This window comes from Myxine glutinosa, chromosome 4 (assembly GCF_964187855.1).
Source record: "Myxine glutinosa chromosome 4, kmMyxGlut1.1, whole genome shotgun sequence".
Classification (NCBI taxonomy): domain Eukaryota; kingdom Metazoa; phylum Chordata; class Myxini; order Myxiniformes; family Myxinidae; genus Myxine; species Myxine glutinosa.
Window position 1 is genome coordinate 36,908,463 of NC_136264.1, and position 17,627 is coordinate 36,926,089.

Genomic DNA, 17,627 nt, shown 5'->3' on the forward strand with positions numbered 1-17,627 from the left:
GCAAGGGATGAGGAAGGAGTTGAAGAAGAGAAGGAGGAAAGAGAGAAAAAGGAGAAGGAGGAAAGGGAGAAAAAGGAGAAGGAGGAAAGGGAGAAAAGGGAGAAGGAGGAAAGAGAGAAAAAGGAGAAGGAGGAAAGGGAGAAAAAGGAGAAGGAGGAAAGGGAGAAAAAGGAGAAGGAGGAAAGGGAGAAAAAGGAGAAGGAGGAAAGGGAGAAAAAGGAGCAGGAGGAGAGGGAGAAAAGGGAGAAGGAGGAAAGAGAGAAAAGGGAGAAGGAGGAAAGAGAGAAAAAGGAGAAGGAAGAGAGGGAGAAAAAGGAGAAGGAGGAGAGGGAGGAAAGTGAGCAAAGAGAGAGGGAGGAAAAATATAAAAAGATGGAAATCAGTGAGATTCGTAAAAGATTGAGTGTATAACAGCAAATAAATCAATCTCAACGCACCGAAGAGGAAAATAAAGAATTAACAACTCTTACTAAGATAATGATTTTAAAAATGGTTGAGATGAGTTCAGCGAGGAGATTTACATGAAGAAGACAAAGGTCATATCGTTGATGATGCTATTGACTTTAGTTAGTTTTTATTTGTAAATAAATGGAGGAGAGAGTGAAGGCATCCTTAGGAAGGCATCCTAAGGATTCTTTATGTTTTAAAAATTAAGATAGAAATGTATATGTTGAAAACCAAAAAGGTTTTGATACTCTGTCGGAATTTTTCTGATAAATAAATATGAGTTATTGTCTCAAATGTAAAAAGAAAACCAAATCTAAAAATATCTCTTATGTTAAAGCTAAAAATAATAGAGTTTATCAAAAAGGACTATGTGAAGTGTGTGGCTAAGGATTCTTTATGTTTAAAAAATTAAGATAGAAATGTATATGTTGAAAACCAAAAAGGTTTTGATACTCTGTCAGAATTTTTCTGATAAATAAATATGAGTTATTGTCTCAAATGTAAAAAGAAAACCAAATCTAAAAATATCTCATGTTAAAGCTAAAAATAATAGAGTTTATCAAAAAGGAATTTGTGAAGTGTGTGGCTCTAAAAAGTGCCAATTCATCTCTCCTAAAAGTGGAGGAGACATACAAAAGTTTCTGTCAGGAAGTAAATTTACAACAACTGGAATTCCTGGGGAACTACATCTACCTGGATATTCTTTCTGTGGTCCTGGAACAAACCTGGATAAAAGATTAGATGAGGCTGACAATCCTAAACCCTGGTCCAAGCCGATAAATAGGGTTGATGAAGTGTGTATGAAGCATGATATTGCTTATGGGAATACCACTACATTGGATGAAAAACATGAAGCAGACAGAGAAATGTTGTATAATTTGTCCTTGATACGAAATCCTACATTGAGAGAGAAAGTTGATAGGTTTATTGTGAAAAAAATTATAAGTGCTAAATTGAAACTTGGTCTTGGTTATTTCCCAAAAAACTATTAAACTCCAATGATGTTATCAAGACTGAGGAGCTTTTGGCTAATGAATTACATAAACCTATAATCACAAAGTTTAAAAGAAGGAAAGTTTATTCTAAATACACCGACCACATATGGTCCGCTGATTTAATCAAACTAAATAATGATAAGGGATACAGGTATGCTTTAACCGTTATTGATTTGAGGAGTAGATTTGCCTGGGTTGTTCCTTTGAAAAACAAGAGAGGTAATACTTTAATGTTAGCCTTTAAGCTAATATTTGATAGGAATAAAAGGAAACCAAAGAAGTTATGGACTGATGAGGGAACAGAGTTCTATAACAAAATATTTATGAAATTTCTTAAGGGGGAGGGTATTAAATTATACAGCACCTTTAATGAAGGAAAAGTAGTTGTTATTGAGCGTTTTAATAGTACTTTGAAAGAGAGACTATATAAAAAATTCACACAACTCGGTTCTCAAAAATGGGTGTATTTAATTCAGGATATTGTAGATAATTACAATAATACAGTTCATTCATCAACAAAATCAAAACCATCGGAAACATTTACAAAATTAGAATATGAAAAGGAGATTAATTTGAGAAAGCCCAAGTTTAAAGTTGGTGATATTGTAAGAATATACAAATGGAAAAGTCATTTTGAGAAAGGTTATACACAAAAATGGACTCGTGAATTATTTAAAATCATTGATGTAATGGATACAGTCCCTTGGACCTACAAATTATATGATTTAAATGGAGAAGAAATCTTGGGTTCATTTTACTCGCAAGAATTACAAAAAACACAAGTAAGCAGCTAATACCCTTGAAAATAATAAATAAATAAATGAAATGTAATGGGAATACGTTTTTAAATCTGTGAACCCCAAACACAGAATCCCACAACTTTTTAGTTGGGGCTTAACTTTTGTGTGTGTATAATGGGGATACGTTTTTAAATCTGTGAACCCCAAACACAGAATCCCACAACTTTTTAGTTGGGGCTTAACGTTTGTGTGTGTATAATGGGGATACGTTTTTAAATCTGTGAACCCCAAACACAGAATCCCACAACTTTTCAGTTGGGGCTTAACTTTTGTGTGTGTGTATGTGTGAGTGAGTCATAATAATATACAAACCCTAACCCAACCCCATCCCTAACTCAACCCCATCCCTAACCCAACCCCATCCATAACCTAACCCCATCCCTAACCCAACCCCATCCCTAACCCAACCCCATCCCTAACCCAACCCATCCCTAAACCAACCCCTTCCCTAACCCAACCCATCCCCAACCCTCACATTCAAAATCCCAACCCTAACCCAACCCCATCCCTAACCCAACCCCAACCCTAACCCTCACATTCAAAATCCCACCCTAACCCAACCCCATCCATAACCCTCACATTCAAAATCCCACCCTAACCCTAACATAATCTTTTTTCTTCTTCTTTTTTTAAATACGTATTTCATTTATTTTTTTTCCTCTTCTCCAATTCTGTCTTTCAAGGCTTTCAAGTTTGAAGAAGTAGAAATGGGAAGAAAGAATTTTCCAGCATTTTCTTCCTCGAACTTTCTTGATATTGCTTAAATCAAGCGTCATTAAACAAAGAACATTGTTCATTGCTTTAGAATGCAAAGAGTCTCCAAGATGGACCCCACAGGTAGAGTCTCCAAAATAAAACCAACTTTCCAAGTTCCCAAGGTATAACCACATTCCTGTTGAGCCTCCAAGATAGGTATCACATTCTGAGTCATCAAAACAAAACCCCCATTCCGAGTCTCCAAAAATATAACCATCTTTCCAAGTCTCCAAGGTAGAACCACAATTTTCAGAAATATTGGGGGTTTCCGTGATAAGTCTCACATCGTATAACTGCGGACCATCAGGGAAAACTTCCCTTTCCCAATTTTTTAGGGTTTCTATGATGTGTCTCACATAGTATAACTGTGGACCATCAGGGAGAACTCTCCTTGCCCAATTTTTTAGGGTTTCTGTGATGTGTCTCACATAGTATAACTGCGACCATCAGGGAGAATTCCCGTTTCCCAATTTTTTAGGGTTTCTATGATGTGTCTCACATAGTATAACTGCGGACCATCAGGGAGATCTCTCCTTGCCCAATTTTTTAGGGTTTCTGTGATGCGTCTCACATAGTATAACTGCGGACCATCAGGGAGAATTCCCGTTTCACAATTTTTTAGGGTTTCTATGATGTGTCTCACATAGTATAACTGCGGACCATCAGGGAGAACTCCCCTTTCCCAATTTTCAGAAATTTGTGGGTCTCCAATGTATGACTTGTATTCTGGCTCATCAAGGTAGAACATGTTCAGTGGGTTTTGTTTTGATAACTCACAACAAGTATCATCATGGTAAAACTATTTTTCAGGATTTTGTGGATCTCCAAGGTATAACTCTTTGGCTGGGTCATCAAGGTAGAACTCGTTCTGGGGGTCTTGGTTGTTCAAAATGTCTTCAAACAAAAAAATAACTTCATCCCAAGTTGTGTTGAAAGCAGAATTTTCATTTCGTATCTCAGATACAATTTCCTGTGAAAGAAAATAACAATGTATTAATTTAATACAACATTTTTATTTGTATAAATCAAGCTCTATGAATATTAAAATAAACTTTGTTAACTCTTACGCGAGTCTCATCTAAAAAAAAAAAAAAAAAATTTAAATAAATAAATTAATAAATAAACAAACTTACCTCCATTGATAAGAGGTTCGAGTCCAGTTCATCAATCTGAAGGTGGAGTTCTACACAGGTAGTAGGACTCCAAGGAATAGCAAAGTTATCCCATTCCATTTCAGCATAGTAGTCCATTCTCAAGTGAAGCAGAAAGCGTGTTTGAAAAAGCCTGTGTGGTCGGTGCCTTTTATAAGGACTGGGTGTGTCATTTCCTGAGGAAATTCCCTGGGCATGTCTTAACTGGAAATGATGTGATGAAAATTCCCTGAAAATGATGTAATGTCTTAACTGAAAATGATACAATGGCAGAGTTTATAAAGTGGGTGGGGCTTAGCTAAATGGGTGGGGCTTAACAAAAGTGGGCGGGGCTTAGCAAAAAGTGGACGGGGTTAGTAAAAAGTGGGCGTGGCTTAACAAAAAAGTGGGCGGAGAGTAGTGTAATAATGTTGGTTCTGGGACACCCCAAATCCCCATTCACTTACATGTTAATTTTTCCATTCCCTCATTGCCCCTAAACACCTCTATTTCTCTCACCCTGTTCTTTACGAACCTTCTAACCTTTTGACATGTTATCCTTATTCATTAGACCACTTAAACAATGGTCCTTCTGTGTGAACCTGTGATCCTTCTGACCTTATGGACCTTTTAACCTTTTACTCTTAATATCATCTGGTGAATCATCTTTGACCCACTCAAACATCGATCCTACAAATATTTCTTTATGATCCTAACAATGATCCTAACAACTCAAAAAATTTTCACATTCATTAAGGATGTCATTCTTAAACCTCGAACCTTTTTTTAATTAATGAAAGAAATGACATGTTGCTTAACTTTACAAGAAATGACGCGTTGGGAATTTTTCATTGTCTTATTTCCTGTTTCCTCGAAATGTTAAAGCTGAGTTCTGTTCCCGAAAATACATTTTGGACATTATAAATGTCGTGTTGCCGTGCTGTTTTTATCATTACGAACCGAAGAACATGAGCATCAACATGTCTTATTTCACTCTCTACTGTGATGAAGAATACTCACCAGGGTAAGTTTCATTCAGAATTAAACTGTTAATGTGAGCTTTGTATGTGATTAATTTTAAATTTATATGACTCATGATATATTTTTTTATTACAGCAATTCAGGTTTTCAAAATGACCTGGTCTTGGCAGAGCTTCAAGTTGTTCCACAAGAGGTTTACAACGAATTGAACACGGGTTGGAACAAATTAAATGTCTCACCGTTCTTAGAAGATAACCACCATCGGAGTTTGTCTCAGGTAATTCATTATTCATTTCTCTGATGGCACCATTAAACGGGAGCTGACATTTATTTATTCATTGTGTATCTTTTGTGTATTGTGTATCATTGTGTATACATACAATGTATCTTTTAGGAGAAATTATTAACGTTTTTTCTTTCTACAGAATACAACACCTGTTGACATCGATGACCACACCTATGAGTGTGATACCCTAAATTTTTATCTCGACCACTTGAACTCAAAGCTCGATTTTTTAGAGGTATGTGTATGTGTGTATGTGTGTATGTGTGTATGTATGTGTGTGTATGTATGTGTATGTGTGTATGTGTGTATGTGTGTATGTATGTATGTGTGTATGTATGTATATGTGTGTATGTGTGTGTATGTGTGTATGTGTGTGTATGTATGTATGTGTGTGTGTGTGTGTATGTGTGTGTATGTGTATGTATGTATGTGTGTGTATGTGTATGTATGTGTATGTGTGTATGTATGTATGTGTGTGTATGTGTATGTGTGTGTATGTGTGTATGTATGTATGTGTGTGTATGTGTGTATGTATGTATGTGTGTGTATGTATGTGTGTGTATGTATGTGTGTATGTATGTGTGTATGTATGTGTGTGTGTGTATGTGTATGTATGTGTATGTGTGTGGGGTACACCGTTTAGAATGGGTACACCATAAATATATCATTCATATTTTTCTCTCCCCCTTGTCTCAAACAGAAAGAAATACAAGACCTAAAGAAGACATCTGGAGAAATTACCTTTGAATTGAGCGAGGGAGATATTGATGATTTGTTTTGGGAAGAAGAAGAAAAATGTTTTAATAACATAAAGAATCTCATGCTTCCAATATTATTTATATATAATTGCTTTGTATACAACTATTTAATTATTAATTACAAAAAGAGAATAAGGGAGGAGGGAATGTGGAGGTGCACCCCTGCCAAAGACCCTTCACCCCCCTCATCCCACCCCTCCCCTCCCCTTGTGTGTGGGGAAGGTGGAGGTGGGATGAGGGGGTGAAGGGTCAGGGGTGGGGGTGCACAGAGGGTGGGGGATGATGGGTGTGGTCTGATGGGTGTGGTCTGTGTGGGCGGGGTCTGTGTGGGTGGGGTCTGTGTGGGCGGGGTCTGTGTGGGTGTGGCTTATGATTTTTTATTTATTTAATTTTTTATTATTATTACCACTAATTAAATTAGCTAATCTGGGTGGGGTGAATAGAAATGTTGTTTAATGAATTATTAGCTTTGTTTTTTGTAATTGTTGTGAATAAAATGCCCCTAATATTTCTTCCCCATTCATATCATTTAATTTGTAAGTCCAAGGAACTGTATCCATTACATCAATGATTTTAAATAATTCACGAGTCCATTTTTGTGTATAACCTTTTTCAAAATGGCTTTTCCATTTGTATATTCTTACCATATCACCAACTTTGAACTTGGGCTTTCTCAAATTAATCTCCTTTTCATATTCTAATTTTGTAAATGTTTCTGATGGTTTTGATTTTGTTGATGAATGAACTGTATTATTGTAATTATCAACAATATTCTGGATTAAATACACCCATTGTTGAGAACTGAGTTGTGTGAATTTTTTATATAAATTTTCTTTTAAAGTACGATTAAAACGCTCAATAACAACTGCCTTTCCTTCATTAAAGGTGCTGTATAATTTAATATCCTCCCCCTTAAGAAATTTCATAAATATTTTGTTATAGAACTCTGTTCCCTCATCAGTCCATAACTTCTTTGGTTTCCTTTTATCCCTATCAAATATTAGCTTAAAGGCTAACATTAAAGTATTACCTCTCTTGTTTTTCAACGGAACAACCCAGGTAAATCTACTCCTCAAATCAATAACGGTTAAAGCATACCTGTATCCCCTGTCATTATTCAATTCAATTAAATCAGCGGACCATATGTGGTCGGTGTATTTAGAATAAACTTTCCTTCTTTTAAACTTTGTGATTATAGGTTTGTGTAATTCATTAGCCAAAAGCTCCTCAGTCTTGATGACATCATTGGAGTCTAATAGTTTTTTGAGGGTGAATAACCAAGACCAAGTTTCAATTTGACACTTATCATTTTTTTAACAATAAACCGATCAACTTTCTCTCTCAATGTAGGATTTTGTATCAAAGACAAATTATATAACATTTCTCTGTCTGCTTCATGTTTTTCTTCCAATGTAGTGGTTTTCCCATAAGCAATATCATGCTTCATACACACTTCATCAACCCTATTTATAGGTTTAGACCAAGGTTTAGGATTGTCAGCCTCATCTAATCTTTTATCTAGGTTTGTTCCAGGACCACAGAACGAATATCCAGGTAGATGTAGTTCCCCTGGAATTCCAGTTGTTGTAAATTTACTTCCTGAGAGAAACCTTTGTATGTCTCCTCCTCTTTTAGGAGAGATGAATTGGCACTTTTTAGAGCCACACACTTGACATATTCCTTTTTGATAAACTCTATTATTTTTAACTTTAACATAAGAGATATTTTTAGATTTAGTTTTCTTTTTACATTTGAGACAATAACTCATATTTATTTATCAGAAAAATTCCGACAGAGGATCAAAACCTTTTTGGTTTTCAACATATACATTTCTATCTTAATTTTTAAAACATAAAGAATCCTAAGTAATGCCTTCACTCTCTCCTCCATTTATTTACAAATAAAACTAACTAAAGTCAATAACACCAACATCATCAACCACATAATCTTTTCCTTCTTCTTCTTCTTCTTCACCACTTTCTCGTTTAAATCTCCTCCCTGAAAGTGAAGTCATTGACGCCGTTATTCTTGAAAATAATATTTCCATTAGACTTTTCATTTCTTTATTTTCCTCCTCAGTGCGTTGAGTTTGATTTATTTGCTGTAATACCTTCAATCTTTTATTAATCTCACTGATTTCCATCTTTTTATATTTTTCCTCCCTCTCTCTTTGCTCCCTCTCCTCCTTCTCTCTTTTCTCCCTTTCCTCCCTCTCCTCCTTCTCTCTTTTCTCCCTTTCCTCCCTTTCCTTTTTTCCCTTTCCTCCTTCTCCTTTTTCTCCCTCTCTTCCTTCCCTCTTTTCTCCCTTTCCTCCCTCTCCTTTTTCTCCCTCTCCTCCTTCTCCTTTTTCTCCCTCTCCTTTTTCTCCCTTTCCTCCTTCTCCTTTTTCTCCCTTTCCTCCTTCTTTTTCTCCCTTTCCTCCTTCTCCTCCTTCTCTCTTTCCTCCTCTTCTTTAACTCCTTCCTTGCTACCCTTGAGCTTGAGCCCCAAAGAATATTATACATATACTCATCTGGATTTTGAGATATTCTTGTATCTATAATTATTTTTCTCATAATAGGATACCAATAAGATTTGTTGACGATTTCTAAAAGAGTTTTATATTTCATAACTTTGAGAAGTTCATTTTTATTTAATATTTTAAACAAGTCTCTATTTGTGGGTTTAACAATATCAGTATAAGGCCAGTTTTTAATGACAAAATTCCCATGTATATGCTCCAAATCATAAGGTATGTAATACCGAGCACCCTTTTCTTGTAGGTATCCTTGAATACAAAAATTATAATTCTCTTGTAGTCTTCTTCCTGCCATTTATGTATCAGAAATATATGTGAGATTAATATTATGACAGGTAATACCACCCCATCTTCCCACTACCAAATTGGTTTGTATTCCTTGGCTTTCTATCCTTATCTCATGACCTTCCTCCTTTGTCATGCTAACCATCGCTATACTATCATATATTTTTCTTTTCTTAAAACCATGTATTTGTTGTTTATTAATTGTACTTCCACATAAATCCTTATCCTCACCAAGTGGATAATATTCTTCTTTACGAGACTGATTAAAATCATGTAGGTCTTCTATGTTTATTGAAAAAGACCAATTATACCCTAAATCAGGCATATCATACCCCCATTTATTAATTCGCATATTAACTATATGTCCTTCTTTATAAAATTCAATTGTAAGCAGGTAGTTAAATTCAATGAGGAAAGGTGTATGGTCAGTATAACCAGGTGTTGTGGTTGTAAATTTTACTTGTTTAACAAAACGTGCTGTTTTCTTTAAAAATATATATTGTGATAAATCACTTAATCTAATTAAGTCATTCGCATCTGTAGGGTTTGGATAATTGATAAATTTATAACTATTCTTCATATTAATATTTTTACTTACACTATATTTTTGTCGTTCAGCCTGTGCCTTTGTATAATAATTTGATAAATCAATATCCTGAGAGGATTTTCCAAAGATAGAACCATCTTTTCCAACATAAGTCATTTATATTAGATTAAAAATGATATCATAAAAATTTTCATTATTGTTGAGTTGAAATAATACATATAAACATAATTGACCACAATATTTAGAATTAATTTCTTGAACTTGAAATGTTTGATAAACACCATTCTGTAAGAATTGTATTACTTCAACAGGTGGTGGCATACCATAACTATCAAAATAATATTTATCCTGACTATTATGAATACAAACCCAATGAGAACCATTCTGTGTGTCTAAATTCATAATAATATTCTTTGTATTCTTATTTATATGTATTAATTCATCTCTCAAACAAATAACCACATTATCAATTTTTAGTGTTTTACAATACTTAGCTAGTTCTATATTTGACGTTGTATTCTTTCCAAATTGTTTAAACCATTTATTCATTTATTTATGAGAAAGATACAATCCATTACCCCGTTTAGTTAGTTTAACACCCACTTGAGCGATAGAGGAAAGCATATCTCCAACCAACAATCTAGCTTTATCAGGTAGACTTTCAAGTTTTTGAGCAAAATCTACAATTACACCACTTCCACTAATTTGTTTCTCCAACTCCTTGTAATGTCTTTCCAATTCTTTTTGAGCTTTTAGCTGTGCCTTCCTTTCGTTAGCAGTTTTTACCGCTGCTGAAATACCACCAGTCAATGCTCCCGCCGCACTTAAACCAGCAAATAAAGGAATTAGAAACGGGAGAAATCCTCCTCTTGACTCGTCTATTGAATATTTCTTTAACATAGGTTTCGTCATTTTAATTTAAATGATCCAACATCATTTAGTGTTTTTACTTGTGTGTGTGTGAGTAAAACATCAATTCTTACAGCTCCTTTTCTTTGAATTGTATTAACATTAATAATACAAGGCTTTTGATTTTGAATACAAGATGTTAATTTATTAAGATTGATTTGATTAACATATACCCCAACCATTTATTTATGAGAAAAAACCTATGTGATATTAATCATAACACCATTATCTGTATTAATCTGTAATTCTGTTTCCTCCAAAAGCAAACAATATGCATTAACCTCTTCACTCTCCCCTCTTTCAATGTATAGAGAAGTATCCACTCGATTAGACTTTATAGTTTCCTTTTGAGAACTCAGGTCAATTGCGTAGATTGTATAAAGTTTTTGAAACGCAACCATATCCAAAATAGGATCATTATTACCATTACTTTCACACACCTTTTGGTAGGACTTGTAGGCTTCCGCATAATCATTTTTTCCCCAATCAATTTCCAATCTATCTCGCGGATAAAATGTGCCATCAAGAGAAACCCGAAGTTGTTTCACCTTAGCATTATCACTCAGCGCATTATTCTTATCAGTGCCTTCATCTCAATCTGGTTTCTTAAAAATGAGCCATAGGTATCGTGGCTTTCCTTGAAGAACACCTAAATTCCAAGTGTAGGTAGTGTGTTCCAGTTTAACGTGTTGACATCTTCTTTTAAGGTATGATACATTTAGTGGTTTCTTTGAGTTAAGTCTTCTATTTAACATCTCTTCCATTTTAAGATTAGGAGTACAGTCATCCCTCGCTATATCGCGGTTCACTTTTCACGGCTTCGGTACATCGCGGGTTTTTCTCGCTAGTATATGTAAAATTATATCGCGGATTTTTCGCTATATCGCGGGATTTTGCGGTATAAATGTATTTTTATATACTAATATTTTAAATATATTTGTGGTAAAATAAGCATTTTCTAGCCTAAAAAATTAAAAAACGCAAAGAAATAAGAAAAATACAGTGATTAAAACATATTACAAGAAATAAAATACTGTACATAGTGTACAGTAGAAGGGTAGACAAAGAGACAAAGAGTCGTGCGTATGGAAAACGCAGATGCGGCAGCTTCCACTTGCGCTAGTTACCCACGTAATGGGTAACTGTGATGCTCTTTCTGGCTGTGCAGTACATTCATCATCATCATCACCTTCATCATCATCAGTACTGCACAGCTAATTCATCATCATCTTCATCACGCAAGTTGTAGTATTGAAGAGCCGGGGCTCTTGCTTGATACGGACGAAATGACGGGCAAGACACAAACTCGTCCGAGAAGATATTTATTCTCAAAACCAACTCGGGAACACTGAAAAGCCCGTTTATCGGGCTGCATTATAAAGCACAACCAGAAACCAAAAGCCACGCCTCTCAAGCATGGCGTGCTTCGGTGGTCACGTGATCAACAGGTGTAGCTGATTATACCCGCAAAGCGCGGCACGCTTTAGCGGTCACGTGACCAGCCACTCTCGCGCCGGGGATCCCCGCCGGTGACGTCACCGGCTGGAGCAAGGAGATTCTGATGCTGGTCTTGCTTGGGGGACCCATGGGTAGCTACAGTATCTTCAATGGTGAGTACCCATTAGAATTTTATATGTTGTTAAAATTACGTATGTTTAAGAGTGTAAAAAGTGTTTAAGAGTATAGGAAGTGTTTATAAGAGTATGGGAAAGGTTAATAAGAGTGTGGGGAGGGTCATAAAGCTTTAAAATATATATAAATAATAAAATAAAAATATGGTCGCTACTTCGCGGATTTTCGTCTATCGCGGGGGAGTTCTGGAATGTAACCCCCGCGATAAACGAGGGATCACTGTATATTCACTAATATACCAACACAAATCATTAATAACAAATTTATTATTATCACCAAAAGCATTTTGAGCCCCAAAAAGCAATCTATTTACATTATCATTCCTTTGTAGTTGAAATCTAATTTTAAGCCCATACAAAACTTTATCATAATCACAAAATCCAAATATACCTTTAAAAGGTACTGCTACGGTAAAACTATTCTCTGCTTTTGTTTCATCATTATACATTGACTTCCTTTGACTATAACCGGGGTCAGCATTTGTTCCTGTTGACATATCAGGAATAAAACCTTCAACAGCTCCCTTACCCATTCTATCACTAAACGAATATAGTGTAAATTTCATCATTTCAGATGTAGCAGAGACATAATCAACCGCTTCAACCTCTTGTGTTCCAATAAACAGGCGGACACTGTCAAACATTTTCCAGAAGAAATCATTTACGAGTGTAGCATTAGTATTATTCGCAGCCTTAGTGAATTTAAATTTACACAGCAAGAAACTATCAGCTATATTCAAGTAAGTTTGTTGATTATTTATTTCAAAACTTTTTGTTCCGTTTGAATTCCAGTCTGTTCCTGTTATAGCATTTACCTTAAAATAGTCTTCCTTTTTAGTGGAGTTTGAAATGATAATCGTATCATCCAAATCATAGATACTATCAATCGCTTCCATACTTGTATTTATATAGCATTAAAATTGTTGAAACCCTGACCCAAGTATTGTAATGATTTTTTGTCGTTCTTGTGAAGATAGTCGAGTTTTAACTTTTTTTATTTCTTTGATTGCTTGTAATTTATGAGACTCCTTTTGAGCATCTTTTATACTCTTTATAGCACCCGCAACTGAACCCACGGCAGAAACAGTTGAACCAATTAGGTCTTTATGTTTAAGGATGGTTGAACCAATACCCATTAGAGTATCAATTATCCCATCTCCTTTATTTCGAAATTGATGACCTACACCTCGTTGTCTCTTAGGTTTATAGTATCCTCTCCCAAGAAACATACCTTCACCCTTATAGTATGGTGAAAGGTACATGCCTTCCCCTGTAATTATTTTATATTTTCCCAACTCGTGTTTTCTCACAATAACCATTATTTATTTATTGAAAAACTTCACGTAGGTGAATTCTGATGGATATAATTTCATCATTAAAGGATATCATACGATTATCTTGGTCGGTTATCCTAAAATTTACTCTGTATATGGTTTTTCCTGACACAGGTAAATAGACAAGATTTTTTGGTTCCATATTAAATTTATAACCAATCGGGGTTGAGTATGCACTGAATGAAAATATTGTATTTGTTCTTATTCCATCGTTATAAGCACCATCAATCAAATCACAATGAATTAATACAGAATTTATACCGGAGGATATTTGGATAACATTATCACTGTAAAACGTCCCGTTAGTTTCAATCTTTTTTGAAGTGAAACCCAATAGCTCTCTGAACGAATTTTCAATCGTGAAATCAACTTTATAATTATTTTTAAGCTTAATCGTTGATTTTGAAGTGTGTTTTTGAATATCTATTACCATATTTTTTGGTTCATCACCTTTTTCTTTCATAAGGCGAGAGACTTCTGAAGATATTTGAGAAATCTCGTAAGCTCCGGGTGAAACGGTTATAGTTTTATATCCACTTCCTGGATTATAACTAAACTTGTTTTTTTTCTCTGTGATATTAAAAAGGGTATTGTAAGTTTCCATTGACAACAAAGAAGCCTCATATTCTTTCGTGGGGTCAAGTTGTAGTGGGTAAGGGAATGAAGCTGTGTAATCACTCGTGAAATTAAAACTAAGAATTGTGCTTCTCATCTTATTTAATATCTAATAAAATATCTTTGTATTGACATTTATTAATTATTTTCATATTCATCAACTGATCTAAAATGGCTGAGGATTCATTAAAACAATTGTTGTTTCCAGCCTTCTTACTACCTAACAACAATAATAGCCTATTAACTAATTGTGATGGGTCATTTGGAAGAAAACTAACACCTGAACCAAGCTTACTTAAAGCATCAATAATATGTTTCTCCTTCTCATTCTTCTTACTTTTACCAGTAACAGAAACTCCATAATCAAGTGCATTTAGCAACTCAATATATACCCTATCTTCCTCTCTTTCCATATCAAGTGGTTCCTCAAAATATTTTGAACTGCTGAATCCGGGGTTTGTTCGAAGAAACATTAATCTTGGAGTTAATTTAACATTTGGTTGAGTAGAACTCAAGAACATCAATTCATCATTAAATATCAATACCTTTTCTTTCACAAGATGAAACACTGCTGGTTCTTCTGTTGGAATGAGACCTGCTCTGGTTTTTGAATCTGCCAAATATTCATTGTTTTGAAGAGCTTCCACTACATAATTAGGGGGTTGATTTACCTCCAAGTTTCTGAAATAATTCTTCATCATCATATTCTAATTTTCTAAGTTCTTGTTTTGTTATCTGACTAAAATCTTTGAGCATTTGAAGTTTTTTCGGAGTAAATTCTACCGTGGGAATTGTAGGGTGTTGAGTTTTTAAAAGCGGTTTAAAAAATTTCTCTTGTTTTCTTTCAAAGCCTTCTTCACCAGTTAGTTTCTGTCTCCGTTTCTTCTTTATCTCTTCCTGTTGCTTTACAACTTTTGAAACCAACTCTTGATGTTCCTTAAACTTTCTTGCTCTTTCTTCAGCATTCATTTAGTATTGAAAAATATCATTTAATGAATTGTAAAGGTCAATAGGAAAATTTTCCTTTTCTTCATCATTATAGTAAATGTGTTGAAATAAATCCTTTTCTTTAAATATTTCATCAAATTCTTTATTGGTATTAATATGAGTTGTTATTTCTTCTTCACTAATACTTGTATCTCTGCTTTTCATACGTTTGCGTTGAGTCTCCTCATCGATATCAAAATCGAATGATAAAATCTTAACTCCATCACCACACAAATGTTTAATAATTTGTCTCATTCCTTCAGGATTAGTTTCTAAAATCCCAAGACCATTAGATTTCACTTTATTTAACTCACTCTTACAATGTGAATATTTTGTAGAACCAAGAGAGACCTCCTCAAATATTTGACCTTCGTTCCTCAATCGCATATGTTCCTCCATTGAAATGTAGAAATAATCTTTCCCTTCTACTTCTCCTGGTCGCTTTGCTCTGGTTGTAGTACTCACAAAACGAATCATAGGGTGTTTTTAAAAAAAACTTACAATCTTTTCATTTTTACTATTCAAGAGTTTAGATTTATGAAAGTTCTTTCCTGAAGCAGACTTACCCACAAGATTAATAATAATAGTTATCATTTATATATGTAATTATGTTTAAAATAAAAATACATCCTTTAATATCTCATCTTGTTTCACAACAATATATTTATATTTTCCAATCGTGTGTTTCATATAATTTTCAAATTCTTTTTTACTACATAACGTAGAGCAATTATCTCTCCAAAAATTATTTACATCTATTGAATTTAACTTAAATAAAATTAAAGTATTGGCATTGTTTCTTATTGAGCGTCGAGGGAGTTGAAAATATGACTGACTAAGATAAATACAATTACAAGAAGAATGTCTCCCTCTTGTATAGTAGCTGTCCATTACTGTTTGGTTTCTCTCATTAACACAATCATCAAAGATGACGAGGTTCTTTTTTGATTTATCTAAATCTTGAGGTGAAGGTATATCATCCGTATTATCACTGAGAATACAAGATATGGGTTTTGGTTTCGATTTTGATTTCTGTGTATCACAAAATAATTGTATTATATCTTCAATATTATAATCATTTAGTTTGTTTTGAAGTTTAAATAAACCGATAATGTCTTCCTTTTTAAGACCCGCATTAAAACCTTGTGATAGTAGTTGATACTCGGGTTGAAAACTTGACTTCGTAAAAATTATTAAATTATCATAATCTAAAAAATTAGGACCAAGGAGCATCTTTAAAAGTAAACAGGTTTTTCCACATCCGCTTGAACCAACTATTAGACATCTCAATGAATTTGGAATGTTTTTATGGTTATTAAATTTTATCTTATTTTCCCAAACGGGTAAAAAATCATTCATTTATATATTTGGAAAACAAGTCATCTCGCTTTTTTTGAGCTATTTTAGAAACTCTATATTTTATCCTGAGTTCGGGTTTAATTTCAAAATAATTCATTATTTTATTTATATAGTATCTTGTATTAACATTTCCATTAAAATTATTTTGAATAATAAATATCATTAAACCCTTATACATTTCCTCAATACAAATAGTCTCTTCCCTTGAAAGAAATGGTGTATTATCATCACAATACTTAACATTCATCTCTCTTATTAATCTTGTAAAGTAATTCATTTTTGGTTCTAATTTAAAAGAGTTATATATTTTTTTATATTTTTTATGATCATTAATTAAAATTAAATCACAGAAAATACATTGTTTATATGAACCCTCATTATTAAGCCCTATTCTATCACAAGCCGGACAATTCTCTAATTTATCATATGGAGAGTCTGGAAATTCTAAATATCCTTCAGAACTTATCATATTTATATAGTAAATTTTTACTTAAACTAAACGCAAGTTTATTCATTAATAAATACAATGTTTCAAAGCACAAAAGACAAATTTCAATCAATCTCTACTTCGGTGGAAGATATAGAAAAATATGTCAAAAATGTTAAATTGAACAAAGATAAATATGGAAATTTTTTGGATTAAACCCATAATGGAGAATAACATGTGTACTTTTATTAAATTTATGGGACAAGCTATGTTAATTAATAACTCTATTAAAGTAAATCTAACAAAAGTTTCTCCTCTACTCCTGGCAATTTATTCAAAGCTTGAAAAAGTGATCGATCGCGATACTTTGAAAAAGAATGAAAAGACCATCAACAATACTCGTGGAGAAATTTGTATTTACTTTAATAATCCAAAGGGTGTAGATCTAAGTAAAATGAATGATGTTAATATTTCTGGTGAAATGTCATTTCGTTCTATGATAGTTAGAGATTATTTAAAGATAACCTTTGATATTAAAAATGTAGAGATTGAATCTGTTAATGAAAGAAAGTATATAGATATTGATGGGAATATTTTTCCTGCTAATTAAATATGAGTCATTACAGCAGTGCAGATTTTACTATTTCATTGAACTCAGATGATAGTGATGATCGTATTTCATTGAACTCAGATGATAGTTATGATACTAATAGTTTGTGCTCAAATGATAGTTATGAGAGTAGCTTTATTGATGACTCTGAGTATGATTCTGAGTATTCATGTGATAGTTATGACTCAGATGATTCTGAGTGAAAAAGTGTTTTAGTTTAAGTATAGTTTCATATATAAAAAGCCTGTCAAA